A 16,009-nucleotide genomic window follows, 5' to 3' on the forward strand; every position below is an offset into this window, starting at 1 on the left:
GGCATTGAACAGTGCATTGCAAGCTCTGATTGGCTGAAGCAGTGAAAGCTTCAGCCAATCAGGGCACAGAGCACTGTCAGAGTCATGACTGGACACTGTCATCATGACTTTATCCAATCATGGCTCATTCCCGCCCCACAGTATAAAAGTATTCTTTCAATGGCAGACATTTTTAGTGTGATTTTGGTGTGGAGAGAGATAGAACAGGGCTCTGGTTAATGCTATTAGTTAGTGTGCTATACTGTGCTATTTTGCTTCAATTGTCAGTGTAGAAAATTGGTTTAATGTCAGTCTAGGGATAGTGTGAGTGTAGTGAGACCGTGTCAGTAATCTTGACATTAGTATATAGCTAGAGTAGGGACAGTTCAGATAGCTTCAGTGTAGTGATGGTTGAACACGTCTATTTGATTGTGTTACTGCCAGTTTAATGCCATTTCGTATTGCGTGCGTTACTGCCAGTTTAACGCCATATAGTTATGCGTGCGTTATTGCCAGTTTAACGCCATATTGTATTGCGGGCGTTACTGCCAGTTTAACGCCATATAGTTTTACGTACATTACGGCCAGTTTAACGCCATATAGCTTTGCGTGCGTTACTGCCAGTTTAATTTCATATAGTTTTGCATGCATTACTGCCAGTTTAACGCCATATAGTTTTGCATGCATTACTGCCAGTTTAATGCCATATAGTTCTGTGTGCGTTACAACAAGTTTAACACCATATAGTTTTGTGCGTTACTGCCAGTTTAACATCATATCGTTTTGCGTGCGTTACTGCCAGTTTAACGCCATATAGTTTTGTCTGCGTTACTGCCAGTTTAACACCATATAGTTCTGTGTGTGTTACTACAAGTTTAACACCATATAGTTTTGTGCGTTACTGCCAGTTTAATGCCATATCATTTTGCGTGCGTTACTGCCAGTTTAACGCCATATAGTTCTGTGCATCACTGTACGTTTGGCGCATTATATTGAAGTATATTATATTGTATCTGTGGAGTGTATCTGTGTAGTGTGAGTACTCAAATTAAAGGGCACCAAACACCTCTTTACATTGATTAAAGTGCATCTACATACAGATTTCAACTTCTCCTTTCCATTTGCTTATAAGCACCGCCCCCTCCCTCCCAATAATGTCTAGGAGAACAACAAGGAGAGGCAGACGTTCCCTTGGCACTGTAAGTGGGCCAGCAACAAATGTGTCCACAGGCAAAGGTGGACATGGTGGTCAGTCCTCAGGCAGGGCATCATTTCCTCTGTTTAGTGAGTTTGCCTGTGCTATCCAACCACAGCATGCAGAGGAGGTGGTGGACTGACTTACTAAACCTTCCTCATCCTCCTCATCCTCTGTCACACAAGCAGAGACAAGTGTGCAGTCCCCTGCAGTTGCCAGAGTGGATAAACCTGCCTCCTTGTCCACATCTATTTCTGCCATAGCCCTAACATCAGCCATTGAGGAATCAGCTGAGTTATTTGACCACAACCTCAGCCACTTGCTCCTTGATGATGCCCAGCCATTACTGGATTCAGATGCTGGTTCTGAGGTTGAGGGTGACAGGAACATGAGCCTAGAGAGAGGGAGGAACACTGGTAGACAAATTGGCATTCATGTTCCCCAAGCCGCAGCGTATTGCCAAGTTGTCTCCAGTGGTAATGATGAAGATGGAGCAGATGGAGATGATGATGATGATGATGATGTCACTGATGCGACTTGCCAGATAGAGCAGAGTAGGAAACTGAAGGTGAGGCGGCACAACCCCAAGGAGATCAGCATCAAGAAAGAGTAGAGAGCAGCCACCCTCCTATTCCATCACATTCTGCAGCTGTTATCTCCCAGCCCACTCCCCACAGCTCAGCTATCTGGGCCTTTTTCAGCTCATCTGCAGCATATCGCACTGTTGCTATCTGCAAACTGTGTCACAGGAACATCAAACGTGGCAAAAACACCAACCATTTGGGTACCACATGCCTAACAAGGCATTTAACATCTAACCACTCAGCCCATTGGCAGGAGCACCTAAAAGCCACACAAAAGGGGCACAAATCTGTCTCTCCTCCTCCTTACCCACTTCAGTCTGCCCCTGCAATACCGAGTAATTACTTTTCAGCAGCTTCCACTGACAGTGATGATGGTATAGCACAGGGTGTCCAAGGTCCTAGCAGCTCATCTACCAGCAGCACACCACCAGCTGTAGACTGTAGCCAGCAAATTTCTCTGTCCCATCTTCTGCAGCAGAAAAAAAAATACAGTCCCTGACACCCACATTCTTGCTTTCATCAAGATTATCTCTATAGGGTTATGGTGGGAAGTCACCACCAACACCCAAAGACCAATTGTAATGCACCCGCTACTTCTATCCAAAGTCAAAGTGACACCAGAATGTAACCAAAAAATCTCTAATCTTGTTCCCAGTGCACTACATTGTGGCCTCATCATACACACTGGCTCCCCAGCTGTTGCCGAGCAAAATAAAGGCAGCTTGCAGGAAAAATGTCATTTTTTTGGCTTTATAAATTCAATTATTGCTGCAGCAGATTCTAGACATGGTACAGATCTACCACTTTACAGTTAGACTAAGGGGAACCCCCCGGCACTACATTGGAAGGAATTTTTCATTTTTAGGCTTTCACTTTAAAAAATAAAAAAAAAATCACTGCTCATATAAAAATGACGTTTTTCACAAACTTTTTTTTTATTGATCCATGTCCCCCAGGGCAGGACCTGGACCCCTATAACCATTGTATGCCTAATTACTTGCATTTAAGCCTTCAAAATGGACACTTTTGATATTTAACTTTCGGGTCCCATTGACTTTAATGGGGTTCGGTGTTCAGCCCATCCCTACTGTAGGCACAACACACTTGTCTTTGTACTCCTCACCTGGTTGCCGCCACACACGCTTCACACCATCTGAACCAAGTAAGTTTATCTTGGTCTCATCAGACCACAGGACATGGTTCCAGTAATTCATGTCCTTAGTCTGCTAGTCTTCAGCAAACTGTTTGCAGGCTTTCTTGTGCATCATCTTTAGAAGATGACAGGCTGGCCCCCCACCCCTTCAACCTCTGCAGCAATGCTGGCAGCACTCATATGTCTATTTTCCAAAGACAACCTCTGGATATGACGCTGAACATGCACTCAACTTCTTTGGTCGACCATGGCAAGGCCTGTTATGATTGGAACCTGTCCTGTTAAATCACTGTATGGTCTTGGCCACCGTGCTGCAGCTCAGTTTCAGGCTCTTGGCAATCTTCTTATAGCCTAGGCCATCTTTATGTAGAGCAACAATTCTTTTTTGTTTCAATTTTCTTTATTAAAGGTTTTGCAAATTATACAAAATGGCATGAACAATCAGTCAGCAATCTTTTTTTCAAATGACACAAAAGTGTTGTACAGTACACGAAGAAAAAAGGGAAAAAAAAGGGGGGGGGGGGGTTAACAGGTGAGTATTAGTACGCTCTGTAAACATAAGGACACTAATGTTGACCTATCCTTAAAGGGTCTAGAATAACATATCATACAAGTTCCATATATCATTAGTGTTTATCAAAATGAAAAATAAAAATAAAAATAGAACTAAAAAAATAGAAAAGATAAAGAAGATAAATTTTCCCCCGTAAGCGGAGTACTCTTAACTTCTTGGTAATATTAAATCAAGTTTTAGTACCTTTAGTATATCTCAGTATCAGGGCCCTTGGCGCCAAAGGAGGTTAGGCCTTTAAAATTAGTTTACCTTGTTCCTCCATCGGAGCCAAGGAAAGAGAGGCTCCATAGCTCTCCACTTGTATCCACAAGTAGAGTCTTTTAAACATAGAAAGAGAAGAAAGGGAGGGGAGAAGAGAAGTGGTTTAAAGTAAGTTTGAGAAGAAGGAGGAGGATGGGAAGGGGAGGAAGAGAAAAAAGATAAAGGTCCAGAATGCAAAAAAAGAAGCCGTTTCCCTCGGCCTGGGTCCCCCACCATACAGTTATTGAGATTATGGGGCTTGTAGGTATTTGATCCAGGGGGGCTACACCCTGTCAAATCTGGCCTGTCTGTCTTTAAGGATACTGGCCAATTTTTCGTTGACCATGATCCAAGATATTTTATTCTTTACCAGTGCAAGGTTGACCACTGGAGTTTTCCATGCTCGTGCTATTGTGATTTTAGCTGCTGAAAAAATAAAGAAGATGAGAGTTTGGAGATGTCTAGGGTTCCCGTCCGGCAAGTCTGCAAATAGCACCGTCTTGGGATTTTTAGGTAGATTTTGTCCTGTCACTGAGTAGGCCAAGGTGAAAACTCTGATCCAGAAGCACTGGATCTTGGGACAGGACCACCAAACATGTAACATGGTACCCTCCTGCCCGCATCCTCTAAAGCAAAGGGGTGAAGTTCCGGGGTACATCCTCGCCAGCCTCGCCGGGACAAGGTACCACCTGGACAACACCTTGTAGTTTCCCTCCACCAGGGAAGTATTGAGTATTCCCTTATGCACCATGGTCGACCATTTCCCCCATATCTCCTCCTCTATAGTCTCACCTAAATTGGATTCCCATGCTATTTGGTATGAAGGTTTGGTCTGTTGGGTATTGAAGAGGGCATAGAGCTCAGAGATCCCTCCCCGTGACTCAGTTCTGCGTAAGCATTTATTTTCAAACAAAGTCCTAGTAGTTATGTCTATCAGATCAGTAGCTAGGGATTTGATGAAGTGAATGATTTGATGTAGACGGAAAGATTCCGTCTGTGGCATCTGTAATTTCTCTCGAAAATAAGCCTGTTGCCTGATCCCTTTGTGGTCTATGAAGTGTGCTATCCTATAAAGGCCTTTGTTAACCCACCACGTGAATTGCTGGGGATTTTGTCCTGGAGGAAAGTGTGGGTTATTGAGTATAGGGGCTACGCAACAATTCTTTTTTTCAGATCCTCAGACATTTCTTTGCCATGAGGTGCCATGTTGAACTTCCAGTGACCAGTATGAGAGAGTGAGAGTGATAACACCAAATTTAACACACCTGCTCCCCATTCACACCTGAATCCTTGTAACACTAATGAGTCACATGACACCAGGAAGGGATAATGGCTAATTGGCCCCAATTTGGACATTTTCACTTAGGGGTGTACTCACTTTTGTTGCCAGCGGTTTAGACATTAATGGCTGTGTGTTGCATTATCACGCTCTTGGCGCATCTGCCTCCCTCCCAGGGGGTATGACATCAGAACCCTCATCCCACCTGCCTCTCCACTCTCTCTCTCTCTCCAAATTGGAGTCAAGGAGGGGTGATGCTGAAGGTACTGAAATGTTACTACTCCCCCCCCCCCGTATTTGCACTAGTAACTTTAGCTCCGCTGTTACTCTACCATATATATATATATATATATATATATATATATACACATATACAGTATCTCACAAAAGTGAGTACAAGTACACCCCTCACATTTTTGTAAATATTTTATTATATCTTTTCATGTGACAACACTGAAGAAATGACACTTTGCTACAATGTAAAGTAGTGAGTGTACAGCTTGTATAAATTTGCTGTCCTCTCAAAATAACACAACACACAGCCATTAATGTCTAAACCGCTGGCAACAAAAGTGAGTACACCCCTAAGTGAAAATGTCCAAATTGGGGCCAGTTAGCCATTATCCCTCCCTGGTGTCATGTGACTTGTTAGTGTTACAAGGTCTCAGGTGTGAATGGGGAGCAGGTGTGTTAAATTTGGTGTTATTGCTCTCACCCTCTCATACTGGTCACTGGAAGTTCAACATGGCAAAGAAATGTCTGAGGATCTGAAAAAAAGAATTGCTGCTCTACATAAAGATGGCCTAGGCTATAAGAAGATTGCCAAGACCCTGAAACTGAGCTGCAGCACGGCGGCCAAGAACATACAGCGGTTTAACAGGACAGGTTCCAATCATAACAGGCCTTGCCATGGTTGACCAAAGAAGTTGAGTGCACATATTCAGCGTCATATCCAGAGGTTGTCTTTGGAAAATAGACATATGAGTGCTGCCAGCATTGCTGCAGAGGCTGAAGGAGTGGGGAGTCAGCCTGTCAGCACTCAGACCTTGTGCCGCCCACTGCATCAAATTGGTCTGCATGGCTGTCATCCCAGAAGGAAGCCTCTTCTAAAGATGATGCACAAGAAAGCCTGCAAACAGTTTGCCAAAGACTAGCAAACTAAGGACATGCATTACTGGAACCATGTCCTGTGGTCTGATGAGACCAAGATAAACTTACTTGGTTCAGATGGTTGGTGTCAAGCACTTACAGTTCATTGAGGGAACCATGAATGCCAACATGTACTGTGACATACTGAAGCAGAGCATGATCCCCTTCCTTTGGATACTGGGCTGCAGGGCAGTATTCCAACATGATAACGACCCCAAACACCTCCAAAACGACCACTGCCTTGCTAAAGAAGCTGAGGGTAAAGGTGATGGACTGGCCAAGCATGTCTCCAGACCAAAACCTTATTGAGCATCTGTGGGGTATCCTCAAATGGAAGGTGGAGGAGCGCAGGGTATCTAACATCCACCAGCTCCATGATGTCATCATGGAGGAGTGAAAAAGGACTCCAGTGGCAACCTGTGAAGCTCTGGTGAACTCCATGCCTTAGAGGGTTAAGGCAGTGCTGGAAAATAATGGTGGCCACACAAAATATTTTCACTTTGGGCCCAATTTGGACATTATAACTTAGGGGTGTACTCACTTTTGTTGCCAGCGGTTTAGGCATTAATGGCTGTGTGTTGAGTTATTTTGAGGGGACAGCACATTTACACTATTATACAAGCTGTACACTCACTACTTTACATTGTAGCAAAGTGTAATTTCTTCAGTGTTGTCAAAGGAAAAGATATAATAAAATATTTACAAAAATGTGAGTGGTGTACTCACTTTTGTGAGATATTGACTCACAATGGAACATAAGTTTACCTGTTCTTGGTTCTACCTGATTCTTCAGGTTATACCTAAACATGTTCATTTTGTCTGCTACACTGTTGTTGGAAAAAACAATAAAGTATTTTCAAAAAAATAAAAAACAATGTCCCCCAATTTAGATCCAGAGACTGCCTGCTCTGCCGTTTGACAGTTCTTAAATAGGTAAGGGATGGGACCACCTGGCGATGTCACCTGGGGGAACCGCCCCCATGTGATGTCACAGACCCAGCATGCACCTATTTAAGAACTGTCAGATGGCAGAGCAGGCAGAAGGAGGTTAGCCTACGTTGCGGGTGGAGCTTTTTTTTCCGGGGCCAGTGGAGGTGGCAGGCATTGTGATTGGTCATGGATCTACATTGGGGGGGCATTGTTTTTTATAATTTTAATAAAGGAATTGTCAAAAACTGTTTTTATTTTTTTCTGACACTTTTTTGGTGAATGAGTAGGGGTACAATTCACATAGCGGGAGCAGTATCTGGGGGCCCCCTTGTTAAAGGGGGATTCCAGATTCTGATAAGCCCCCTGCCCACAGACCCCCACAACTACAGCCCAGGGTTGTTGGGAAGAGGTCCTTGTCCCCATCAACATTGGGACAAGGTCCTCTGGGAAGCGGGGGGGGGGGCAGTTCCCCAAAGAACGTCCTGTCATGTGTTCTAGAAATGCAACAATTTTATTATTCAGTTTATTTATTTGTTTATAGGTTGTCTTTATAGTACATTTGAAAGTAGAGTTGGCCATATGTAGACATAAACAGCAGGGACCAACTGAATTTCGATCATTGTGTGGCCCCATTGTGGTTGAACAAAAGTCAATTTACCAATGGACTTCTGTTCAACAGCCCTGTCAGTATATTCTTGCTCAGTTAGAGCAGCAGGCAACAGGCTACAGCACTGATCTATGTTTTATCTCCACTGTCAAAATGCAATGACACAGTGGGGAGGATTCCCACATCTACATCGAGTGTGTGGATGAGGGGATCAGGGTTTTTTTGGTGCTTGAATGAGAAAAACAAACCCATATATGCCAGCTTAAATGTACATTGGTAAGATAGCACTATGAAACATGTAAATATATAATTTATTTTCTACTTTTGTGCTGAAGCCAAGGCAAAGGTGGACATGGTCCATCTTCAGGCAGGGCACCATTTTTTCTGTTAAGTGATGTTGCCCATGCTATCCAGCCACAGCATGCAGAGGAGGTGGTGGACTGGCTTACTAAACCATCCTAATCCTTCTCATCCTCTATGACCCAAGTTGACTATCATGTACCTGGTGCTGGAGGCCAATGGAGAGAGGGCCTCCTTTGCTAAGTTCCAGACCACCCTGAGGTTGAGACAGGAGAGGTCAGGCCCAAAGTAGCACGGGTCCCCTGCTGGACTGTTACCAGGGAGTTCCTGGGTACAGCTGATGTGCTGGAGAGGAGTCAGCAGACAGGTGACGCTTTTGAGATGTAGCAGGCAGAGGAGGAACTACCACCATAGAGGCCCATGCAGGCGCTATGGGGCCGCAGCCGAGTTGGGGCCCGGTGAGTGGCATTGCTAGGTGGGTGTGGGCCACACCGGGTGACACCCTTGGGTAGCGGCAGCCACACCACTAACACTGCTTGCTGTGCCTCACACTGCTGTGTTCCTCAGCGGCGCAGACCGAAGCTGCCTCCCCTCCTCTCTGTTTACATCCACAGAGGAGGAGGAGCCTACACTTGAGCCTCGAGGAACACACACCGCTGTGTGTATCTGGAGACTGTCAGCGCAGCTCTGAGGTATGTAAGAAGGGGGCGTCTATACTACTGAGGGGGAGTCTGTACTGAGGGGGAGTCTGTACTGATGGGGGTCTGCACTACTGAGGGGGGTCTGCACTGAGAGGGGGTCTGCACTGAGGGGGTCTGCACTACTGAGGGGGGTCTGCATGACTGAGGGGGGTCTGTACTGAGGGGAGGGTCTGCACTGCTGGGGGGGGTCCTGCACTGAGGGAGGTGTCTGCACTGAGGGGAGGTCTGTAATAGGGGGGGTGTCTGTACTGAGGGGAGGTCTGTAATAGGGGGGTGTCTGTATTGATGGGGGGTCTGCACTTGGGTGGGGGTCTGTACTGATGGAGGTGTCTGTACTGAGGGGGTCTGCACTGAGGGGGGTGTCTGTACTGCTGGGGGAGTCTGCACTGAGGTGGTGTCTGTAATGCTGGGGGGGTCTGTACAAGGGGGGAGTCTGTACTAAAGGGGGTGTTTGCACTGCTGGGGGGTCTGTACTACTGAGGGGGTCTGCACTGAGGGGGGTCTGCACTGAGGGGGGTGTCTGCACTGAGAGGGGTGTCTGCACTGAGGGGGGTGTCTGCACTGAGGGGGGTGTCTGCACTGAGAGGGGTGTCTGCACTGAGAGGGGTGTCTGCACTGAGAGGGTGTCTGCACTGAGGGGGGTCTGCACTGGGGGGTGTCTGTACTGAGGGGTTGGTCTGCACTGGGGGGTGTCTGCACTGAGGGGTGTCTGTAATAAGGGGGTGTCTGTACTGATGGGGGGGTCTGCACTTGGGTGGGGGTCTGTACTGATGGAGGTGTCTGTACTGAAGGGGGTCTGCACTGAGGAGGGGGTGTCTGTACTGAGGGAAGGTCTGTAATGCTAGGGGGTCTGCACTGAGGGAGATGTCTGCACTGAGGGGGGTGTCTGCACTGAGGGAGGTCTGCACTGGGGGTGTCTGTACTAAGGGAGGGTCTGTAATGCTAGGGGGTCTGCACTAGGGGGGTGTCTATACTAAGGGGGGTGTCTGCACTGCTGGGGGGTCTGTACTACTGGGGGGTCCTGCACTGAGGGGGGTCTATTATGCTGGGGGGTCTGCACTAGGGGGGTGTCTGTACTAAGGGGGGTGTCTGCATTGCTGGGGTGTCTGTACTGAGGGGGGTGGTCTGCACTGGGGGGGTGTCTGTAATGCTGAGGGGGTCCTGCACTGAGGGGGGTGTCTGCGCTGAGGGGGGTCTGTAATGCTGGGGGATCTGCACTAGGGGGGTGTCTGTACTAAGGGGGATGTCTGCACTCCTCGGGTGATCTGTACTACTGAGGGGGGTCTGCACAGAGGGGGGTGTCTGCACTGGGGGGGTGTCGGTACTGGGGGGTGTCTGTACTGAGGGGGTGTCTGTACTGCTAGGGGGGTCCTGCACTGAGGGGGTGTCTGCACTGAGGGGGGTCTGTAATAGGGGGGTGTCTGTACTGATGGGGGGTCTGCACTTGGGTTGGGGGTCTGTACTGATGGGGGGTGTCTGTACTGAGGGGGGTTTGTACTGAGAAGGGGGTGTCTGCACTGCTGGGGGGTCTGTACTACTGAGGGGGGTCTGCACTGCTGGGGGAGGTCTGCACTGAGGGGGGTGTCTGCACTGAGGGGGGTCTGTAATGCTGGGGGGTCTGCACTGGGGGGTGTCTGTACTGCTGGGGGGGTCCTGCACTGAGGGAGGTGTCTGCACTGAGGGGAGTCTGTAATAAGGGGGTGTCTGTACTGATGGGGGGTCTGCACTTGGGTGGGGGTCTGTACTGATGGGGGTGTCTGTACTGAAGGGGGTCTGCACTGAGGAGGGGGTGTCTGTACTGAGGGAAGGTCTGTAATGCTAGGGGGTTTGCACTGAGGGAGATGTCTGCACTGAGGGGGGTGTCTGCACTGAGGGAGGTCTGCACTGGGGGTGTCTGTACTAAGGGGGTCTGCACTAGGAGGGGTGTCTGTACTAAGGAGGGTGTCTGTACTGCTGGGGGGTCTGCACTGAGGTAGGGGATGTCTGTACTGGTGGGGGTATGCATGTGTGTCCTTCAGGGGCTGCATACAGTAGACTGCATACTTTGTTGTTCGAAATTAATATAAAATGTTGCCTGGGTACTGTGCTACATGAGTGTGGTAATCTGTTGTTCAATGGCATTAGTTCATTTTTTTTGTGGGGGGGCTGTTTGCAGGGGGGCCCATACAATATTTTGCTATGGGGCCCTGTGATTTCTAGTTACGCCCCTGGTAGCAGGTCTTTGGTAATGAAGAGACTGAAAAATAGTGGATGGGAAGCCAAGGTCAGGTGCCAGGTAGGTTTTAGAGAAGTTGAGGTTAGATGAATAGCCAGGGTCAAACACAGGAGGTGGGCAGAAGACAGGTCCAGGACAAGCCGAGTCGATAACAGGAAATCACAGGAACAAGGGAATCACAGGAATAATGCCATGGAGGAACCAAAGATCAACTAACAACTGCAGCCATTGCCAGACTTCCTTATAAAGGCCGTTTGGCGCTAAAACTACACGCATGCGTGTGCCAATGTGCATTCTTGTGTGCGAGTTCCTGCGGTCATGTAAAGTACTGGCATGGAAGCCAGGTCTTCGAGCATCTCCATTGCAAATGGTGTGCGGACACTGACACTAGTGCACAGTCTACGGCAGCTGCCAGAGTGTCCTATTCTGCCTCCTTGTCCACAGCTACTCCTGCCATAGCCCCAACATCATGCATGGAGGAGTCGTCGAACACAGCATCAGCCACTTGCTTATTGAGAATGCACAGACATTACTTGATTCTGATGTTGGTGTTAAGGTAGAGAAAGGGAGCAACATGAGCCTACAGAGAGGGGAGAACTCTGATAAACAACAAATTGGCAGTCATGTTCCCCCAGCCGCAGCGTATTGCCAAGTTTGCTCCAGTAATGATGAGGATAGAGGGGATGATGATGATGACGATGAGGTCACTGATGCAATATGGGTGTCGGATAGACCAGAGGAGGAAAGTGAGGGGAGAAACAACCCCAAAGAGGAAGGATGTCCTCCAGAGGCAGCCATCAGATTGTGGAGCTGTTATCTCCTGGCCCACTTCCCACAGCTCAGCTGTGTGGGCCTTTTTTAGCACATGTGCAACCAATAGCACTGCTGCAATTTGCAATCTCTGCCACAAGCAGATCAAGCAAGGCAAAAATACCAGCCATTTGGGTACCACATGCTTGACAAGGCATTCAACCTCCCACCACTTAGCCCGTTGGAAAGAGCACCTGAAAGTCACATACAAGGGACACAATTCTTCTCCTCCTCACGCCCCACCTTTTATGTCTACCCCCACTACATCTCATGACCTCTCAGCAGCCTCCACTGACAGGGATGATGGTATAGCAAAGGGTGTCAGGGGTCCTTGCAACACGTCTGCCAGAAGCACATCACCAGCTGTAGAGAATAGCAGGTAAGTTTCTCTGCCCCAGCTGCTACATCGAAAAAAAATTACACTCCCTGCCACCCACATGTCCAGCATTTAAATTCCAGCTTGTTCACATTGCTGGCTTTACAACTTCTGCCTTTCCTTGTGGTGGATTCTGCCCCCTTCAGTGAATTTTCAGAATGCACTTTACCTCAATGGCAGCTTCCTAGTTGCTATTTCTTTGTAAGTAAGGCCATTCCAGCTCTTTACTATCACGTGAAAAGCAATGTTTTGGCCTCATTGGGTAAGGCAGTCAGCAGCAAGGTCCACAATACTGCTGACATGTGATCCAGAAAGCATGGTCACGGATGTTATATTTCATTCACAGCACACTGGGTGACTCTGCTTGCAACTAGGAAGGATGCAGGACAGGGCTCAGTGCTGGAGCTTGTTTTGCCACCATGTCTCCATACAGCTGGTAGTGATGATGTGAGATCTGTCAGCTCTACCCTCTCCTCCTCCTCCTCCACTTCCTCCTTGCCCTCCTCTGCTGAATTGTCCTATGAACTACCAGCACCCCCTAAGCTTTCAAGGGACCATTTAACGAGTCAGGCTAAAAGATGCCATGCAGTGCTTCAGCTGGTCTGTCTAGGGGACACACTGGAGCAGATATTCTTTCAGCTCTGCAGGGTTAGGCCCAGAGGTGGTTCACGCCATGGAAGCTTGACCCAGGAAGGGTGGGTGTGTGATAATTTACACTATGACGTAAATAACACCTGTCCATAATCCACTTGATTTGTGACATGCCCACCAGGTGGAACTCAACTTTGGCAATGCTGCAAGGGCTGCACAGGTAGCAAAGGGCCATCAAAGAGTACCTGTGTGAGTATGGCACAGGGACAGGCTCAGGGCAGCTCAGCTTTTTTCCCCACGCCAATGGCTGCTAATAAAGGATGCATGTACTGTACAGTCACCATATGAGGAGGCAACAAGGATGATGAGCCGTGACAATGTATGCAACAGTAACACAATCCCTCATGTGTTCCTGCTGGAGCATACTCTGCGTGGCATTATGGACAGGGCACTCAAGGCAAAGCAGCGAGAGGAAGAGGAGGGCTTCCTTTACTCTCAAGGCCTGCTTTATGCAGACACCATTCTTGCAATGCCACAGAACACAAGAGGATAGAGAAGAGGAGAGGAGGATTCTGGCAATTTTGGAGGCATAGAAGCAGAGGAAGACATATGTCAAACCTTAAGAGATGGTTTTTAGTCCCCAGAAACCTTGGGAATAGTACGTGGCTGGGAGGGGGCAGTTCCAGTTACTGTAATCCTCAGTGACCCCAAGAACTCTGTTTCTCATGACTTTGCAAGCTTGCGGTGCATGGGCTCCCTTATTCTTCAAAGGCTATGAATGGACTAGAAAATTTGTGGCATCAAGGAGACGGATCATTATTGGTTGGCAACCCCCCTTGACCACTGGTACAGGGAGAAAGTCTTGGAACTCATCCTGCCCTCGCAGAGGGAGCACAGGATGAAATATCTTGAGGACACCCTAAAGAGGAGTTTATGTAACACCTTTCCAGATGCTGGTAGGTCGCAGCTTCATGGAAAAGCTAGTTTTGAGACTTCTGTTGGTCAAAGGAGGAGCGGTGAAGAAGGGGGCCACCTCAGTGATGCATTTCAAAAAAATTTTTACCCTCGGTGCCCAGGGCTGTCAGCTTCAAGATCCAATCAGCAGCATCTGTTATGGTGGAAGATTATCTATCAGATATATATATATATATATATATATATATATATATATATATACACACTTTCTCTCTCTTTCTTTCTTTCTTTCTTTCTTTCTTTCTTTCTTTCTTTCTTTCTTTCTTTCTTTCTTTCTTTCTGTATTTTATCATCCAATAAGAGAGGGATTCATCTGTGCCCTGTTTGGTAACCCCAGTAGTACGTCTTCTGGTTTCACCTAGAGACATATCAGAATGGCGGCAGTAGAGATCCTGTGTTTTTAAATATGACGGCTCCTTCTCTTCTGTAAACTTTTCATTGATGGGTTAGACAACCATGATAATGCTTTACTAATATTCAGGCATAGTTACAGTATTTGCAGCATTTCTTGTTGACATCTTTATAGATTGCTTCAACTTAGATTTGGGCCCCTCTAAAGAAGAGTTATGCAGTGTACACACGAGCGGACTTTTCCACCGGACTGGTCCGATGGACCAAAGCCGGCGGACAATCCGACCGTGTGTGGGCTTCATCGGACTTCCGACGGACCTTTTCGGTCGAAAATCCACCGGACTTTAGATTTAAAACATGCTTCAAATCTTTCCACTGGAACTCCGCCAGACCCAGATCCTATCGGGAAGCCCGTTCGTCTGTATGCTGGTCCGACGGACCAAATACGACGCAAGGGCAGCTACAGCACCTGGCTGCGAGAATGTTTCCAGCGCGACCCTATCGAGCTGGTCCTCAGCGACAGGGTATAATCTCATGCTTGCTGTAATAGGAAAAACACAATTTCCTATTGCAGTGAGCGCGAGAAAGAGGCGACAATGTCGTCTGGTATGGATTTTAAGGGGAATCCCCTACGCCGAAAACACGGCGTAGAGATCCCCCCAAAATCCATACCATACTCTTATTCGAGCACGCAGCCCGGCCGGTCAGGAAAGGGGGTGGGGACGAGCGAGCACCCCCCCTCCTGAACCATATCAGGCCACATGCCCTCAACATGGGGGGTGGGTGCCCAAAGCACCTTGTCCCCATGTTGATGAGGACAAGGGCCTCTTCCCGAGAACTCTGGCTGTTGATTGTCGGGGTCTGTGGGCGGGGGGCTTATCGAAATCCAGGAGCCCCCTTTAATATTGTACCCCTACCTATCCCATTCACCTGGGGAAAAAAGTGTCAATAAAAAACACACTACACAGGTTTATAAAGTAGTTTATTAGGCAGCTCCGGGGGTCTTCTTCCGACTTCGGGGGGGTCTCTTCCGACTTCTCCATTCTCTCCGGCCTCTTCTCCCGGTGTCCGGTTCTTCTCCCACTCTCCGGCCTCTTCTCCCGGTGTCCGGTTCTTCTGCCGGGTTCCTCCACTATCTTCTGCTCTTTTGCTGCTCTTTTGCTAGCAGTGGCCCGGTCTTCTCCGTCATCTTGTTCCCTCTTCTCTTCTTCCGATGTTGACAGGACGCTCTCTCCCACTGTAATGTTGTGTGAGCGGCGTGCAATGACTTATATAGGCATGGGGCGTGGTCAGTGGGTGATGTCACCCAGTGACTCCGCCCCTTATGACGTCACAGTCCTGGGGCATGCTGGGACTGTGCCGTCATAAGGGGCGGGGTCACCACCCGGTGACCATGCCCTATGCCTATATAAGCCATTGCACACCGCTCACACAGCATTACAGCGGGAGAGAGCGTCGTGTCAACATCAGAAGAGAAAAGGGAAGAAGACGACGAAGAAGAGCAGGCCACCGCTAGCAAAAGAGTGGAAAAAGAGCAGAAGATAGCGGAGGAGCCCGGCAGAAGAACTGGACACTGGGAGAAGAGGCCAAAGAGCGGGAGAAGACCCGGACACCGGGAGAAGAGGCTGGAGAGAGCGGAGAAGTCGGAAAAGACCCCCCAAAGTCGGAAGAAGACCCCCGGAGCTGCCTAATAAACTACTTTAAAAACCTGTGTAGTGTGTTTTTTATTGACACTTTTTTTTCCCCAGGTGAATGGGTAGGGGTATGATGTACCCCATACTCATTCACATAGGGCGGGGGGCGGGATCTGGGGGCCCCCTTATTAAAGGGGGCTCCCGGATTCTGATAAGCCCCCCGCCCACAGACCCCAACAACCAACGGCCAGGGTTGTTGGGAAGAGGCCCTTGTCCTCAACAACATGGGGACAAGGTTCTTTGGGGGAGGGGGGGTGCAGGGCACCCCCCTCCCCCAAAGCACCCACCCCCCATGTTGAGGGCATG

The sequence above is a fragment of the Aquarana catesbeiana genome, linkage group LG05 (genome assembly GCF_042186555.1).
Source record: "Aquarana catesbeiana isolate 2022-GZ linkage group LG05, ASM4218655v1, whole genome shotgun sequence".
Lineage (NCBI taxonomy): Eukaryota > Metazoa > Chordata > Amphibia > Anura > Ranidae > Aquarana > Aquarana catesbeiana.